General features: G+C 35.4%; 1 protein-coding gene across 4 annotated transcripts in view; it reads left to right on the plus strand.

The window, feature by feature from the left end:
• The window catches only part of LOC146395472 (uncharacterized), a 491,363-nt gene that overhangs the window by 239,123 nt on the left and 235,922 nt on the right, over window positions 1-16,318 (plus strand). For 2 of the 4 annotated variants that reach the window (XR_014830845.1, XR_014830846.1), the window contains exon 3: window positions 815-880. The exons of the other annotated variants lie outside the window; for them this stretch is intronic. The gene's annotated coding sequence lies outside the window, so the exon portion shown is untranslated. The remainder of the gene's footprint in view (window positions 1-814; window positions 881-16,318) is intronic. 4 annotated transcript variants of the gene reach the window in all.

Raw genomic sequence — 16,318 nt, forward strand, 5'->3', positions numbered from 1 at the left:
TAAGATATGTTAACTTATAGGGCATGAGAGGATATTAGAGGACACTGGGGGAATTTCAGTCTGTATTAAAGGAGAGTGAAACAAAAATATTAGCTGGGAGAATTAGGAGTATATAAATGGTGCTTAAAGCAACATAAGCCTAGATGAGTTCATCCAGGAGAGAGTATAACAAAAAGATACTCATGTCCGTCTAGATTTTAGGCATTCTTGAATAAATTGCTAAGAAGTAGCAAAGTAATAAGTAGAAATAGGGAGTAATAGGTAGTAATAGGTAGAAATAGGTTATGATTTCATGCAAGAGATGAGGCAGAGCATTTCAGGGCTGAAGTCCTATACAGAGTAAGTAGCTGTAACTTTGTTAGAGGCTGAAATGAAATTTAAAATAAAAAAGTTTTAGAGGGCATTGGTAACTTAATAATGATGGTGGTGAAATTGTAGGAACATAAAAACAAATGCTGTAGATGACGTCTAGCTATAGGTAAAATGTTCTTTGAAATAACTTGCTTATAAAAATATATAGTAAAACAGGAAATTGTCAAGACTGGTATTAGAAAAATAAATGAAGAATAGAAGTATAACCTCATGAGCATCAATCAGGCCATAACGAGTAATCTAAAAAAAAAAAAAAAATGCATGTGTAGGAAATCCTGATTTGGTGTCTAAGTTTTCAAAAGCATGACTGCTTATACTAGTTCATCAACTACTAAATTTTTACAATGGATAAAAATACTCTGTTAGCAACATCTTCATGTTACTTATTTCATTAATATATTATGTTATTGCAGTGACATTAATATTCTTTTTGGCTCCTCAGAATCTGAACCTCCTTGTAATGTGTGCGGAAGTCTTCACCTTAATTGAAAGCAGAGTCTCCTTAAAGGTTGGTGTGCAGACACTAGATTAAGACTCAGTTCATTGCCTGAGCCAGCCATGAACATTCATTCAGTCAGGAGCTAGTGACACATAAAAGAAGTCATAGCAGAAACAGCTATTTGTGGGTAGTGGTGGTGGCAGCAAATTCAAGTTTCCAGAGATAGCCCTGGGGATTGATGTTTACTGTAGTATTCAGTCCAATAGCAACTACACTGGCCACAGAAATAACAGTATTGTATCTGTCGATGATGCAATAGTTTTGTATTATATTTCCCAGTATTGCTTTAAAGTGCCTCAAATACCTTTTTTCCTCAATTCTTATTTCTCTGAAATCCCCATTTTATTTCTGCTAAATTAGTTAAACTTGGCTTAATTTACTTGAACCTAGGAAGTTTAATTATTTTTCCTTTTAAAATTATTATTATTTGAAAAGTTTTAGGTTTACAAAAACAATTGAGCAGAAAGTATAGAGTCCTTATATCCTCCTCACCACCACCATCTCCACCACAGTCCACTTCTGTAATTAACATATTGAATTAGTGTAACATCTGTTACAATTGCAGAACCAATGTTGATCATTGCTACTAACTAAAGATCGTAGTTTAAATCAGAGCTCACTCTTTGTGTTGTACATTCTGTGGATATTGACTGATATATAATGGCATGTATTCAGCATTACAGTGTTTTAATGCCCTAAAAATCCCCTGTGCTCCGTGTTTTCATTCCTCTCTCCTTCTGGTGCATCCCTGCCAACCACTGAAATTTTTGCTGTCTCCATAGTTGTATCTTTTCCAGAATGTCAGCTAGTTGGAATCTTACAATAATTAATATTTTCAGATGAATTTCACTTTGCAGTATATATTTAATGTTCTTCCATGACTTTTCATGGCTTGACAGATCATTTCTTTATATTGCTGAATAATATTCCATTGTCTGGATGTACACAGTTTGGTTATTCATTTACTATTGAGGGACATCTTGGTTGCCTCCAAGCTTTAGCGATTGCAAATAAAGCTGCTATAAACATTCATATGCAGGTTTTCGTGTGGATGTAAGTTTTCAACTTATTTAGATAAATACCAAAGAGTGCAATTGATGGAACCAATCCACTTTTTATACCAAGTAATAAGTTAATATATTTTTACAAATAAAAAATAATCAAGGAAGGGAAATAGAGATGATTCTCATTATTCAGACAGTAATATTCTGTACAGTCTTGGAGAATACAGAATTAGCCATTACTGAACAATTGCTTTTAAAGGAAATACAAGGTTAGATATCTGATCACTACATTTTTGTCAACCAATCAATACATAACCTTTTGTTATTTGCGTTTCTGTGTATAGACGCTTATTTTATATATATAAAATTATGTGTACATACACACATACATAGTTGATTTGTTAACAGTGAACTCAGGTAACAATAGTCGTATAACTCATATCTAAAAATTAAGACCATCTAATACACCTAGTTTCACAAGAAGGCAAATTGCAATCTGCTTGTGCTTAGGTTCTAGATAATACCTCAGCACTATTCTCAGGGCCATTTTAAACAGTGAAATCACTAACAGAAAGCACAAAAATGCTAAAAATGTGGCACAGATAGACCACAAAAAAGGACACTTGTTTATAGTATGAGAGCTGAAACCAAAAGGCGGAGCAGTACCTTTTTCATCCTCAGTGAGAGTATAAGTGTTGGGTAACTCAAGTTTTTCACTTTCATTATTTTTATTTTTATTTTATTTTTTATGGCCACGCCCACAGAATATGGAAGTTCCGCAGGCCAAGGATTGAATCCAAGCCACAGTTTCCACCTGTGCCATAGTTGCCACTATGCCACAGCTGTGTCAATACCAGATCCATTAACCCACCACTCCAGGCTAGGTATCGAACCTATGCCTCCACAGAGATCCAAGCCACTGCAGTCAGATTCTTAACCCACTGTGCTATAGTGGGAACTACAAGTTTTCCACTTTCTGTGCATTTTTGAAAATGATCAGAAAAGTGCAGCAAGAATTGTTTTGGGGGACACAAACAGTTTTAATAAGTTAGCAAATTCACAGATATAAAATCCTTGAACAATGAGGATCAACTTTATGAATTGCTGGAAAATTTTCCTGATTTATAACACATATTTTTCATTGTACACCTTCAATGTGGACCTTCACTGGTAAATCTGTTCCTATCATTTATGGTTTCAGAAGGAGAATGTTGCAGTATTTCTTTTTAAATTAAGCAGAATGAGAGACTGAGCTGCTTCATTAATACTGAGTATTTATTTTGATTTGAAGATTTATAGCCAACAATTTTGTAATTGTTTATTACCGATAACTTTGGTTTTTTTACATTTATTTTTTATTGTTATTTTCCCCAACACACCTTTTTTTTTTTTTTCCCCACTGTGCAGCATGGGGCCCCAGTTACACATACATGTATACATAATTTTTTTTCCCATTGTCATGCTGTGTTGTAAGTATCTAGACATAGTTCTCAGTGCTACACAGCAGGATCTCATTGTTAATCCATTCCAAGAGCAATAGCTTGCATTCATTAACTTCAAGCTCCCAAACCCTCCAACTCCCTCTCCCTCCTCCCGGGCAACCACAAGTCTATTCTCCAAGTCCATGATTTTCTTTTCTGTGGAAAGGTTCATTTCTGCATATATATTAGATTCCAGATATAAGTGATATCATATGGTATTTGTCTTTCTTTTTCTGACCTACTTCACTCAGTATGAGAGTCTCTAGTTCCATCCATGTTGCTGCAAATGGCATTATGTGGTTCTTTTTTAAGGCTAAATAGTATTCCATTGTGTATATATACCACTTCTTCCTAATCCAATCATCTGTTGATGGACATTTGGGTTGTTTCCATGTCTTGGCTATTGTTAATAGTGCTGCAATAAACATGAGGATGCATGTGTCTTTTTAAGGAATGTTTTGTCTGGATATATGCCCAAGAGTGGGTTTGCTGAGTCATATGGTAGTTCTATGTATAGTTTTCTAAGGTACCTCCATCCTGTTCTCCATGGTGGTTGTACCAGCTTACCTTCCCACCAACAGTTCAGGAGGGTTCCCTGTTCTCCACACCCCCTCCAGCACTTGTTATTTGTGGACTTCTTAATGATGGCCATTCTGACTGGTGTGAGGTGGTATCTCGTGGTAGTTTTGATGTGTATTTCTCTAATAATCAGGGATGTTGAGCATTGTTTCATGTGCTTGTTGGCCATCTGTATATCTTCCTTGGAGAAATGTCTAATTCAGGTCTTTTGCCGATTTTTCCATTGGGTGGTTGGCTTTTTTGCTGTTGAGTTGTATAAGTTGCTTTTTAATATTCTAGAGATTAAGCCCTTGTCCATTGCATCATTTGAAACTATTTTCTCCCATTCTGTAAGTTGTCTTTTTGTTTTCTCTTTGGTTTCCTTTGCTGTGCAAAAGCTTTTCAGTTTGATGAGGTCCCATTGGTTTATTTTTGCTTTTATTTCTCTTGCTTAGGGAGACTGACCTGAGAAAATATTCATAAGCTTGATGTCAGAGAATGTTTTGCCTAATTTAAGTCTTTCAGCCATTTTGAGTTTATTCTCATGCATGGTGTGAGGGTGCATTCTAGTTTCATTGATTTGAATGCAGCTGTCCAGGTTTCCCAGCAATTCTTGCAGAATTGACTGTCGTTTTCCCATTTTTATTTTCTGGCCTCCTTTGTCCTAGCAACAGCGATCAGACAAACAAAAGAAATAAAAGGCATCCAAACAGCAAGAGAAGAGATTAAACTGTCACTGTATGCAGATGACATGACACTATATATAGAAAACCCTAAGGAATCACCCCTAAACTACTTGAACTGATCAACAAATTCAGCAAAGTAGAAGGATATAAAATTAACATTCAGAAATCAGTTGCATTTCTGTATACAAACAATGAAATATTAGGAAAGGAGTATAAAATCACAATACCTTTTAAAATTGCACCCCAAAAAATCAAATACCTGGGAATACACCTGACTAAGGAGGTAAAGGACTTATATGCTGAGAACTATAAAACATTAATAAAGGAAATTAAAGAAGATGTAAAGAAATGGAATGATATGCCTTTCCATTTCTGGGTTGGAAAAATTAATATTGTAAAAATGGCCATACTACCCAAAGCAATCTACAGATTCAATGCAATCCCTATCAAATTACCCATGATATTTTTCACAGAACTAGAACAAACAATCCAAAAATTTATGTAGAATCACAAAAAACCAGAATTGCCAAAGCAATCCCGAGAAAAAAAAAAAACCAAGCAGGAGGCATAACTCTTCCAGACCTCAAGCAATAATATTACAAAGTCACAGTCATCAAGACAGTGTGGTACTGGTACCAAAACAGACATACAGCCCAATGGAACAGAATAGAGAACCCAGAAATAAACCCAGACACCTATGGTCAATTAATCTTTGACTAAGGAGGCCAGAACATAAAATGGGAAAAAACCGGTCTATTACCAGTAACTTTATAATGGTGCAATATATGAATATAATTTCACTGTCAAAGTGGATGGTTTTCATAACTATGATTTTATAAATAATGAGTCATTATAAATCAAATACTTAGTAACTTAAGAGGTGGTATACAAAATTTCCATCATAACATGCCCATATATATTTGGTCCACACATTGCTAAATAGTTTCTCCAGTATATTTTCTAATACAACCATATTGTTGACTTATGATTTATTTTTTTCAAAGAATCTTCAAATTTCGCACAAATATATCATATACTGAAAGAGTAAAGTCAGAATGATATAAGCTATCTATAGGATTTCTTTTTTTTTCCTCTCTTTCATTTTTTTTTAATTTCTCAGATGAATTTATCACATCTGTAGTTGTATAATGATCATAACAATCTGATTTCACAGGATTTCCATCCCACAGCCCAAGCACATCCCCCTGCCCCCAAACTGTCTCCTCCAGAGACCATAAGTTTTTCAATGTCTGTGAGTCAGCATCTGTTCTGCAAAGAAGTTCCGTCTGTCCTTTTTTCAGATTCCACATGTCAGTGAAAGGATTTGATATTGGTGTCTCATTGTATGGCTGACTTCACTTAGCATGAAAGTTTCTAGGTCCATCCATGTTGCAAAAAATGCTGGTATTTCGTTCTTTTGAATGGCTGAGTAATATTCCATTGTATATATGTACCACCTCTTCTGGATCAACTCCTCTGTCGATGGACATTTAGGTTGTTTCCACGTCTTGGCCATTGAAAATAGTGCTGCAGTGAACATCGGAGTATGTGTGTCTTTGTGAGTCATGGTTTTCTCTGGATAGATGCCCAGGAGTGGGATTGCTGGATCAAATGGTAGTTCTATGTTTTGTTTTCTGAGGAATCTCCATACTGCTTTCCACAGTGGTTGCACCAATTTACAATCCCACCAACAGTGTACTAGGTTCCTTTTTCTCCACACCCTCTCTAGCACTTCTTGTTTGTAGACTTCTTGATGATGGCCATTTTGGCTGGTGTAAGGTGGTACCACATAGTGGTTTTGATTAGCATTTCTGTAATAATGAGTGATGTGGAACATCTTTTTATGTGTTTCTCAGCCAATTGTATGTCTTCTTTGGAGAACTGTCTGTTTAGATCTTCTGCCCATTTTTTGATGGGGTTGTTTGTTTTTTTGGTATTGAGTGGTAGGAAGTGTTTATAAATTTTGGAGATTAATCCTTTGTCAGTTGATTCACTTGCAAAGATTTTCTCCCATTCTGTGGGTTGTCCTTTTGTGTTGTTTAGGGTTTCCTTTGCCATGCAGAAATTTTTAAGTTTGATTAGGTCCCATTTGTTTATTTTTGTTTTTGCTGTCATTACTCAAAGAGCTGGATCTGAGAAGATGTTGCTGTCGTTTATGTCAGAGAGTGTTTGGCCTACGTTTTCTTCTAAGAGTTTGATAGTGTCTGATCTTATATCTAGGACTTTAATCCACTTTGAGTTTATATTTCTGTATGGTGTTAGGGAGTGTTCTAATTTCATTCTTTTCCATGTGGCTGTCCAATTTTCCCAGCACCACTTATTGAACAAGCTGTCCTTTCTCCATTGTGTAGTCTTGCCTCCTTTGTCATAGATGAGTTGGCTGTAGGTGTGTGGGTTTATTTCTGGGCTTTCTATCCTGTTCCACTGATCTATATTTCTGTCTTTGTGCCAGTACTATACAGTCTTGATGATTGTTGCTTTGTAGTATAGTCTGAAGTCCAGGAGCCTAATTCCTCCAGCTCCATTTTTCTTTTTCAGGATGTCTTTGGCTATTCTGGGTCTTTTGTGCTTCCAAACAAACTTTAAAATATTTTGTTTGAGTTCTGTGAAAAATGTCCTTGGTAATTTGATAGGGATTGCATTGAATCTGTATATTGCCTTAGGTAGTATAGTCATTTTGATAATATCAACGCTTCCAATCCAAGAGCATGGTATATCTTTCCATCTATTTGTGTCATCTTTGATTTTTTCCATCCATGTCTTCTAGTTTTCAGACTATAGGTCTTTTGTCTCTTTAGGTAGGTTTACTCCTAGGTATTTTATTCTTTTGGATATGATGGTAAACAGAATTGCTTCCCTAATTTCTTTTTCTGCTCTTTCATTGTTAGTGTATAGAAATGCTGTTGATTTCTGTGTATTGATTTTGTATCCTGCGACTTTGCCAAATTCGTGGATGAGCTCTAACAGTTTTCTGGTAGAGTCTTTAGGATTCTCTAGGTATAGTATCATGTCATCTGCAAATAGCGATAGTTTTACTTCTTCCTTTCCAATTTGGATTGCTTTTATTTCTTTTACTTCTCTGATTGCTGTGGCTAGGACTTCCAGAACTATGTTGAAGAGTAGTGGAGAGAGCAGACATCCTTGTCTTGTTCCTGATCTCAGCGGGAATTCTTTCAGCTTTTCACCATTGAGAATGATGTTCACTGTGGGTTGGTCACACATGGCCTTTATCATGTTGAGATAGATTCTTGTTATGCCCACTTTCTGAAGGGTTTTTATCAGAAATGGGTGTTGGATTTTGTCAAAGGCTTTTTCTGCATCTTTTGAGAGGATCATGTGGATTTTATTCTTCAGTTTGGTAATGTGGTGTATCACACTGATGGATTTGCGGATATTGAAGAACCCTTGTGTCCCTGGGATAAATTCCACTTGATAATGATGTATAATCCTTTTAATGTATTGTTGGATTCGGTTTGCTAGTATTTTGTTGAGGATTTTTGCATTGATGTTCATCAGTGATATTGGCCTGTAATTTTCTTTTTTTGTGGAATCGTTGTCTGGTTTTGGTACTAGGGTGTTGCTGGCCTCATAAAATGAGTTTGGGAGTATCCCTTTCTCCTCAATTTTTTGAAATAGTTTCAGAAGGAGAGGTGTTAGTTCTTTTCTAAATTTTTGATAGAATTCGCCTGTGAAGCCGTCTGGTCCTGGACTTTTGTTTGTTGGAAGTTTTTAAATCACAGTTTCAATTTCAGTTCTTGTGATGCGTCTATTCATCTTTTCTATTTCATCTTGGTTCAGTCTTGGAAGATTGTACTTTTCTAAGAATTTGTCCATTTCTTCTAGGTTTTCCATTTTATTGGCATATAGTTGCATATAGTAGTCTATTATGATCCTTTGTTTCTGTGGTGTCCGTTGTTGCTTCTCCTTTTTCATTTCTAATTTTATTGATTTGAGTCCACTCTCTTTTTTGCTTGATAAGTCTGGCTAGGGGTTTGTCAATTTTGTTGATCTTTTCAAAGAACCAGATTTTCATTTCATTGATCTTTTCTATGGTTTTCTTTGTTTCTATTTCATTATTTCTGCTCTGATCTTTATGATGTCTTTCCTTCTACTAACTTTAGGTCTTGTCTGTTCTTCTCTCTCCAGCTGCTTTAGATGTAAAGTTAGCTTGTTTATTTGGGCTTTTTCTTGTTTCCTGAGGTGGGCTTGTATTGCTATAAACTTTCCTCTTAGAACGGCTTTTGCTGCATCCCATAGTTTTTGGAGTGTCGTATCTTCGTTGTCATTTGCTGCTAGGTATTTTTTAATTTCCTCTTTGATTTCTTCAGTGATCCATTGGTTGTTGAGTAGCATGTTGTTGAGTCTCCACGTGTTTGTGTTTTTTGCAGATTTTTTCTTGTTGTTGATTTCCAGTCATATAGTGTTGTGGTTGGAAAAGTTGCTTGATATGATTTCAATTTTCTTAAAGTTACCGAAGTTGGATTTGTATCCCAGGATGTGATCAATCTTGGCGAATGTTCCATGTGCACTTGAGAAGAATGTGTATTCTGTTGCTTTTGGATGGACTGTCCTATAAATATCTATTAAGTCCATCTGGTCTAATGTTTCATTCAGATCCTGTGTTTCCTTACTGATTTTCTGTCTGGTTGATCTGTCCACTGCTGTGAGTGGGGTGTTAAAGTCCCCCACTATGATTATGTTATTGTTGATTTCTCCTTTAAAGGTTGTAAGCAGTTGCCTTATATATGGTGGTGCACCTGTGTTGGGTGCATAGATATTTAAAATTCTTAAATCCTCTTCTTGGATTTATCCTTTGATCATTATGCAATGACCTTTCTTTGTCCCTTAAAATAGTCTTCATTTTAAAGTCTATTTTGTCTGATATGAGTATTGCTACTCCAGCTTTCTTTTGATCCCCGTTTGCGTGAAATATTTTCTTCCATCCTCTCACTTTCAATTTGTATGTGTCCCTAGAAGTGAAGTGGGTCTCTTGAAGACAGCATATATATGGATCTTGTTTTTGTATCCATTTAGCCAGTCTATGTCTTTTGGTTGGGGCATTTAGTCCATTCACATTTAAGGTAATTATTGATATGTATGTTCTTATTGCCATTTTATTAATTGCTTTGGATTTGTTTTTGCTGCTCATTTTTCTTTCCTTCTTCTCTTGTTCTTTTCTGCCTAGATAAGTTCCTTTAGTATTTGTTGTAAGGCTGGTTTAGTGTTGCTGAATTCTCTCAGCTTTTGCTTATCTGTGAAGGTTTTGATTTCTCCTTCAAATCTGAATGAGAGCCTTGCTGGGTAAAGTAATCTTGGTTGGAGGTTTTTTTCCTTTCATCACATCAAGTATATCATGCCACTCCCTTCTGGCCTGCAGAGTTTCTGCTGAAAAATCTGCTGATAACCTTATCAGGGTTCCCTTGTATGTTATTTGTTTCTTTTCCCTAGCTGCTTTCCAGATTTTCTCTTTGTCTTTAATTTTGGTCAGTTTGATTAATATGTGTCTCTGGGTGTTCCTCTTTGGGTTTATTTTATATGGTACTCGTTGTGCTTCCTGGATTTGAGTGAGGGGTTCCTTTCCTATGTTAGCGAAGTTTTCAGCTATTATCTCTTGGAATATTTTTTCTGTCCCCTTCTCTCTCTCCTCTCCTTCTGACAGCCCTATAATACAGATACTGGTGTGTTTAATGTTGTCCCAGAGTTCTCTGAGACTCTCTTCATTTGTTTTCAATCTTTTTTCTCTTTTCTGTTCTGCATCCGTAATTTCCACTAATCTGTCCTCCACCTCACTTATTTGTTCTTCTGCCTCCTGTATTCTGCTGTTTGCTGCTTCTAGTGAATTTTTTATTTCAGTCATTGTATTTTGCATCTCTTCTTGTTTAAGTTTTATATCTTGTATCTCTTTGCTCAGTGTTTCCTATAAGTTATCCATCTCTGCCTCCAGTTTATTTCCAATGTCTTGCATCATCTTCAGCATCAACAATCTAAAGTGTTTTTCCTGGGGGGTGAGAATCTCCTCATCACTTAGCTGATTTTCTGGGGTTTTTCCTTTCTCCACCATCTGAATTATAGTCCTCTGTCTTTTCATTTTGATAGGTTTTTGGTGTGGTAACCTTCTTACAGATAATAGGGTTGTAGCCTCTCTTACTTCTGGTGTCTGCCCCCCTTGTGGCTGAAGTCAGTATGGAGGCTTGCTGTAGGCTTCCTGATGGGAGGGACTGATGCCTGCCCACTGGTAGGTGGAGCCAATTCTAATCCTTCTGGTGGGTGGGGCTTAGTCTCTGTATGGGATTAGATGCAGCTGTGTGCCTGAGGGGTCTTTAGGTAGTCTGTTTACTGAGGTGTGGGGCTGTGATCCCACCTGGGTTGTTGTTTGCCCTGGGGCTTCTCAGCAGCTGGCTGATGTGTGGGGCCAGATTTTCCCAAAATGACCACCTCCAGAGAAAGGCACTGCTGCTGAATAATCCCGAGATCTTCGCTTTCAATGTCCTTCCCTCACAATAAGCCATGTTCATCCCTGTTTTTCCAGGTTGTCCTCCAACAACTGCGGTCAGGTTTGACCCAGATTAGCTTGGAGACTTTGCTTTGCCCTGGGACACAGTGCATGTGAAAGTCTGTGTGTGCCTTTTAAGAATGGGGTCTCCGTTTCCCCCAGTCCTGTGGAGTTCTTGCACACAAGCCCCACTGGCTTTCAATGCCAGATGTTCCAGGGCTCTTTCTCCCAGTGCCAGATCCCCACACGTGAGAGTTTGATGTGGGGCTCAGAACTCTCACTCCTGTAGGTGAGTCTCTGTGAACCAGTTAGTTTCCAGTCTGTGGAGCTTCCCACCCAGGAGGTATGGGGTTGTTTACATCACGAAATCGCCCCTCCTACCTCCTGATGTGGCCTCCTCTTTTTCTTCTGAGTATGGTATCTTTTTTAAGGTTTCTGGTCCATTTTGTTGAAGAGTGCTCAGTCTTTTGTTGTGAATTTTGTTGTTTTTAGGAGAGAAGTTGAGCTCCAGTCCTTCCATTCTGCCATCTTAATCCCGTCTCTCCTATGTATAGGATTTCTCAATGCTATTATAGATTACATATATCCACTTAACATTACTAAATTTAATTATATCATTGAATTCTCATCACAAATTTGGTGAAGAAATTATGACTCAAATATGTTAAATTTTTTGGCCCTTCCCATGGCAAATGGAAGTTCCTAAGCCAGACTTTGAACCTGAGCCACAGTACTGACAATGTTGAATCCTTAACCACTAGGCCAGCAGGGAACTCGCACAAATAATTATGTTCCCCAAAGTCATATGGTTAAATAATTGAAAACCAAGCTTTTTACTTTTTTGTTCTGTTTTCCTATATGCTATATTACTTCTCTAGTACACACCACTTGTACAGATCCTGTAACTAGTACCATTTAGGGATCACAGTTGTCTTAATCCATTTTGGGTTGTTTTGTGGGGAATTACAAGATCCAGGCCTTCACCAGGGGGTTATTATTAGAATAGTGTCTACAAATAAATATGAATTACATATTCTTAACCTGAACTGTATATTCTGAATTTTAAAAATAAGGAATCTCAGAATCCACAAAGGTGATCATAGCTTTAAAGAAATTAGAATCTCAAAATTTTCAAAGAAATTATACTGCACTTGACATTATTTATAGTACTCAAATGTTATTAAAACTGAGAAATACAATTTATTATTAAATAGTATATTAACATATATGATTTTTGATATAATGGTGTATTTTAGAATTTGATGAAGTATTTAAAATTGAGAACCCTAACTTTTTTGAGTATCTAATACTGAAAAATGCTATGGTTATCCTTTAAATGACAACCTTTTCAGTCACATTAGCACTTAAAATGTGGCTTATTCTTTTATGACTTGCTTAAAATCTTGTGTTTCCAGAGAGATTAATCCTATATAGGGTAGAGATATTCTAAACCTTTGACAGTTCTGCTGAACTTGTTGTTTCTCCCCCTAGAGTTTTATGATAATACACTCAATTAGCTTTTTTGTCCCAGATTTCATGGAATAATTGCTAGAACTTTATCTGGTTCTTCTGAGTCACAAATGTTTACTCTTCAGAGAATGTTTTCTGGACATTTTAATACTTTTTTAATGCAAAATAAAAAATAAATTTAAATCAAAGCACAACTGATAGTTCTAAACTTTGAATTACTGATTCGCTGTTAAATTAAGCACATAAAATGCATAAGATTTTCATATAATAATGTTCCTATTCATATCCTATTAGCACAATTTTACTAGCAATTTTCTCAATTGTCTTTGGCCAACATATGTTACTAATGTATTTGTGATTTTTCAGAGGCACAGTTTTATTGATAAATTTTATTTATATTCATTTGCAATACAAGGTTTATTATGAATTGAATTTCAATGGAAAAAAGAAATTTTGGTGAAACACTTCAATGGATATATACATACATTAATATCAAATTCTATTTGCTATTGTCATTTTAGAAAAAAACATCAGCTAGTTGATGTTTAGCAACCCTCTATAAAGATTGGTTTTCAAAGCCTCGGTAAACACTCTGCTTTTTTGCAAGCAGGATGCCAATTTTATAAGCCATAAAGTTTAATATGTTTATTTATTAATAAATGAAGAGAAGTTAGGGACCCAAATATTCCTAAACAGGAATAAAATACATGATCTTGTATAAAGGAAGATTTGTCATTTACAAAAATAGTCTTATTAAAACTTTTTTTTTTTCATTTCAAAGAGCTAGACAGGAGAACCACAAGAATGTTAAAAACATCTCTTTCATTGGTGGAAAAAATATATGAACTTGTAAAGGAAGGATATTTTAAACTTTTATAATTAACATCCATTTTTAATTAGTATCACTGTTGCTTAGAAAAGATGAAGACCTAGAGAGAGTTCAAAAAGAGATGAACTATCCCAGTGTAATTACCACAACTCCCAGCAGGGTCTTCTCTCATCTGATTAACCCCACAGCAGGAGAGTCATTCCAGCACACAGCTAACTGCCATAATCATGAGGAAAATAACAGGGCTGAGAAGACTCAAAAAAGAATTTCCCTGACATTTAAAATTAAGAATGCAAACTTCTTTATATTATGAGTTAGCTCGTAATCCCAAGCATTTCTAGAAAATCCAATCCAATAGTAAGGTCAAGCAATTGTAAATACATTTAAAAGACCTAAAAGAGACGGTTTCAATAAAATAAAACAGGCTATGTAAAACCATTTTATTCCTCTCACATCAAGGAAATATTTTAACTACCAGTTGACTCTTCTGTTGTTTCATTTGCGCCTGTAATCAAGACACTGATTGAAATAATTTCTTCGATAGTTGATATCATACAAACGGCTTTACAGAGGATTTGAGTTTTTCTGTGGGTGCACATTTATAAAAGTTCATAGATATTTAAATGTATATTTAAAAAATATAAATGGCCTTTGCAACAGTCATAGTCACATTGTAGTTAAAGTTTTGCTCCAGATTAGTCTTATATTACTTGAAAGTTCATTGCAGAAGATTGGTTTTTAAGTTAGTGGTTTGTAGATTCCACATTTTCTGGGTTTTTACCTATCTGGCACTGTTCTTTAATGTTAAGAATGGCAATTTTAATGATGTGTTTCAAGAGTGCTAGTCAAAATATTTAACAAGTGTGAAATAGGCACTGACCAGTTGGAATAGATACTAAACAAAATATAATGGGCAGTGCCTAGCTACTATATTACTATGTATTGGCTGAGTTTTCAATATTCATGCTTAGGGAAGTAAATCTACCTATGTGTTATATTACATATTTGTATAATATTCCTTAAACAAAATCAGAAAGCAAATTAGGATAAGCCACAATAAAAATGAGTTTGTTGATGATACCTTGGTGGGTCTGTAGCCTCAAAACTCAAGGCAAGATGTCACCCAAACTAGATTAAGTGTTATCATTAACCTGTATATTAGTTTTCTAGGGCTACTGTAACAAGGTACTGCAAACTGTGTAGCTAAAAGCAAATATATATTCTCTCACAGTTCTAGGGATAAATGTCTGAAATCAAGTCATTGACAAGGCACTGTTCTCTCTGAAACCTCCAGGGGACAATCTGTCATTTGCTCTTAGTTTCTGGTATTGGGAGATCTTTGCCATTGTTGGCTTGCAGCTGTATAACTCCAATATCAACCTCCATCATCACATGACACTCTCCCTGTGTGTGTCTCTCTCTCTGTGTCATATCTCTTCTCATAAGCACACCAGTCATACTGGATTAAGGGCCCAACCTAAATCATATCTGAAATGGCCCTAGTTCCAAATAAGATCACATTCTGAGGCAATTGTGATTAAGAGTTCATCATATCATTTGGGAGACATAATTAAAGCCATACACCTTACTTACTAATAAAACCTTGCAAAATGTATAGCTTTTAGCCATTATAGACATCTTCAGAAGATTAACAACTCAACATGTGGAATTTCTAGATCAATATATTATTAAGAATATAGTGCATTAGTAATCATATAAAGTTGAATGATGGATAGCATACAACATGAATTACACTTAGGAATAGTTTCTTTTTCACCACACTGTAAATTACCCTGTACAGGTCTTCAACCTTCCCATACCCACCCAGTCTTTGATGAATACTCCCTTTGCACTACATCATAACTAACTTTTTGAAGTGGTTGCCAACATAGAAGGCTCATGGTAGGCCCTGTGTGTTTCATGTTTGTAAGTGAAATGAAAAGAAAATCTTTCCTAAAAGAGCAACTTGATTTTACATGGGATGAGACAATGAAGAATAAAAAAATCCAAACCACTATAAGGGAAGAATACATGTGGATAAAAATATTATCAATAGGAGATTCTTATGAGAAAGAAAATAAGTGTTAAGGAGAGATTTTTAGGATGATAATTCATTAAAGATATTATTCCAGGGGAAATGATAAAAAATACATATAATTTTTTAAAGACTCAGAAGTTACAGAGGTAGCTGCATCTAAAATAAAAATAGAAGGACATAGAAGAATCATTAGAAAAAAAAGCTAAAAATGTTATATGAAAACGAAGTTGAAGACAGGTGGAAAAGAACTTAGTTAAGAAAAGGACATCTTAGTTTTAAAGATGTTAAATTTTACCTAATTACTTTCTAAGAAAGACTAGATGCCATACTTGTTCCAAGCTATGTGACTAAGCTTTGTGATTATATGGTACGCATCAAATGCAATCAGCCATAAAAACTCTAATGAGAACCCTAGCTCAGAAACAAGTAGTTATTCAGAGGATGATGCTAATTCAAATAGAAGAAGTGCCAACTACACAAAGCAATCATCTTAGAAATGAAGAATTTTGCAAAACATCAACAGGTGCAAATCATTCATGATCATATGGAATCACATTGAAAAAAATCTTCTGGAGAAGAAAAATAACGATTTCTGTAATGATAAACTTTCCATATATCTTGTTTTGAAACAGATTTTCACTGAAGTATTTTCATAAAGGAGATCTTCATCCATAGCTGAACTTGGTGAACCTTTTAAAAATAGCAATTTCTAGACTTTACCCAAAGTAATTCTAATAGGCAGAGTTCATCAATTTTAGAGTTTGGTATTTATTTTATAATTCATTATTAATTTATATATATCATTTCACAAAATCATAGTTTGTTTCATATTTTTAATAAGAATAACTATATCAGACAGAATAGGTTAAGTTGTGTTGCCTTGTAAAC

This window comes from Sus scrofa, chromosome 16, assembly GCF_054392235.1.
Source record: "Sus scrofa isolate SSC_HxYL_T2T_F1_AM1 chromosome 16, Sscrofa_HxYL_maternal_Yorkshire_Landrace_v2.0, whole genome shotgun sequence".
NCBI classification, from domain to species: domain Eukaryota; kingdom Metazoa; phylum Chordata; class Mammalia; order Artiodactyla; family Suidae; genus Sus; species Sus scrofa.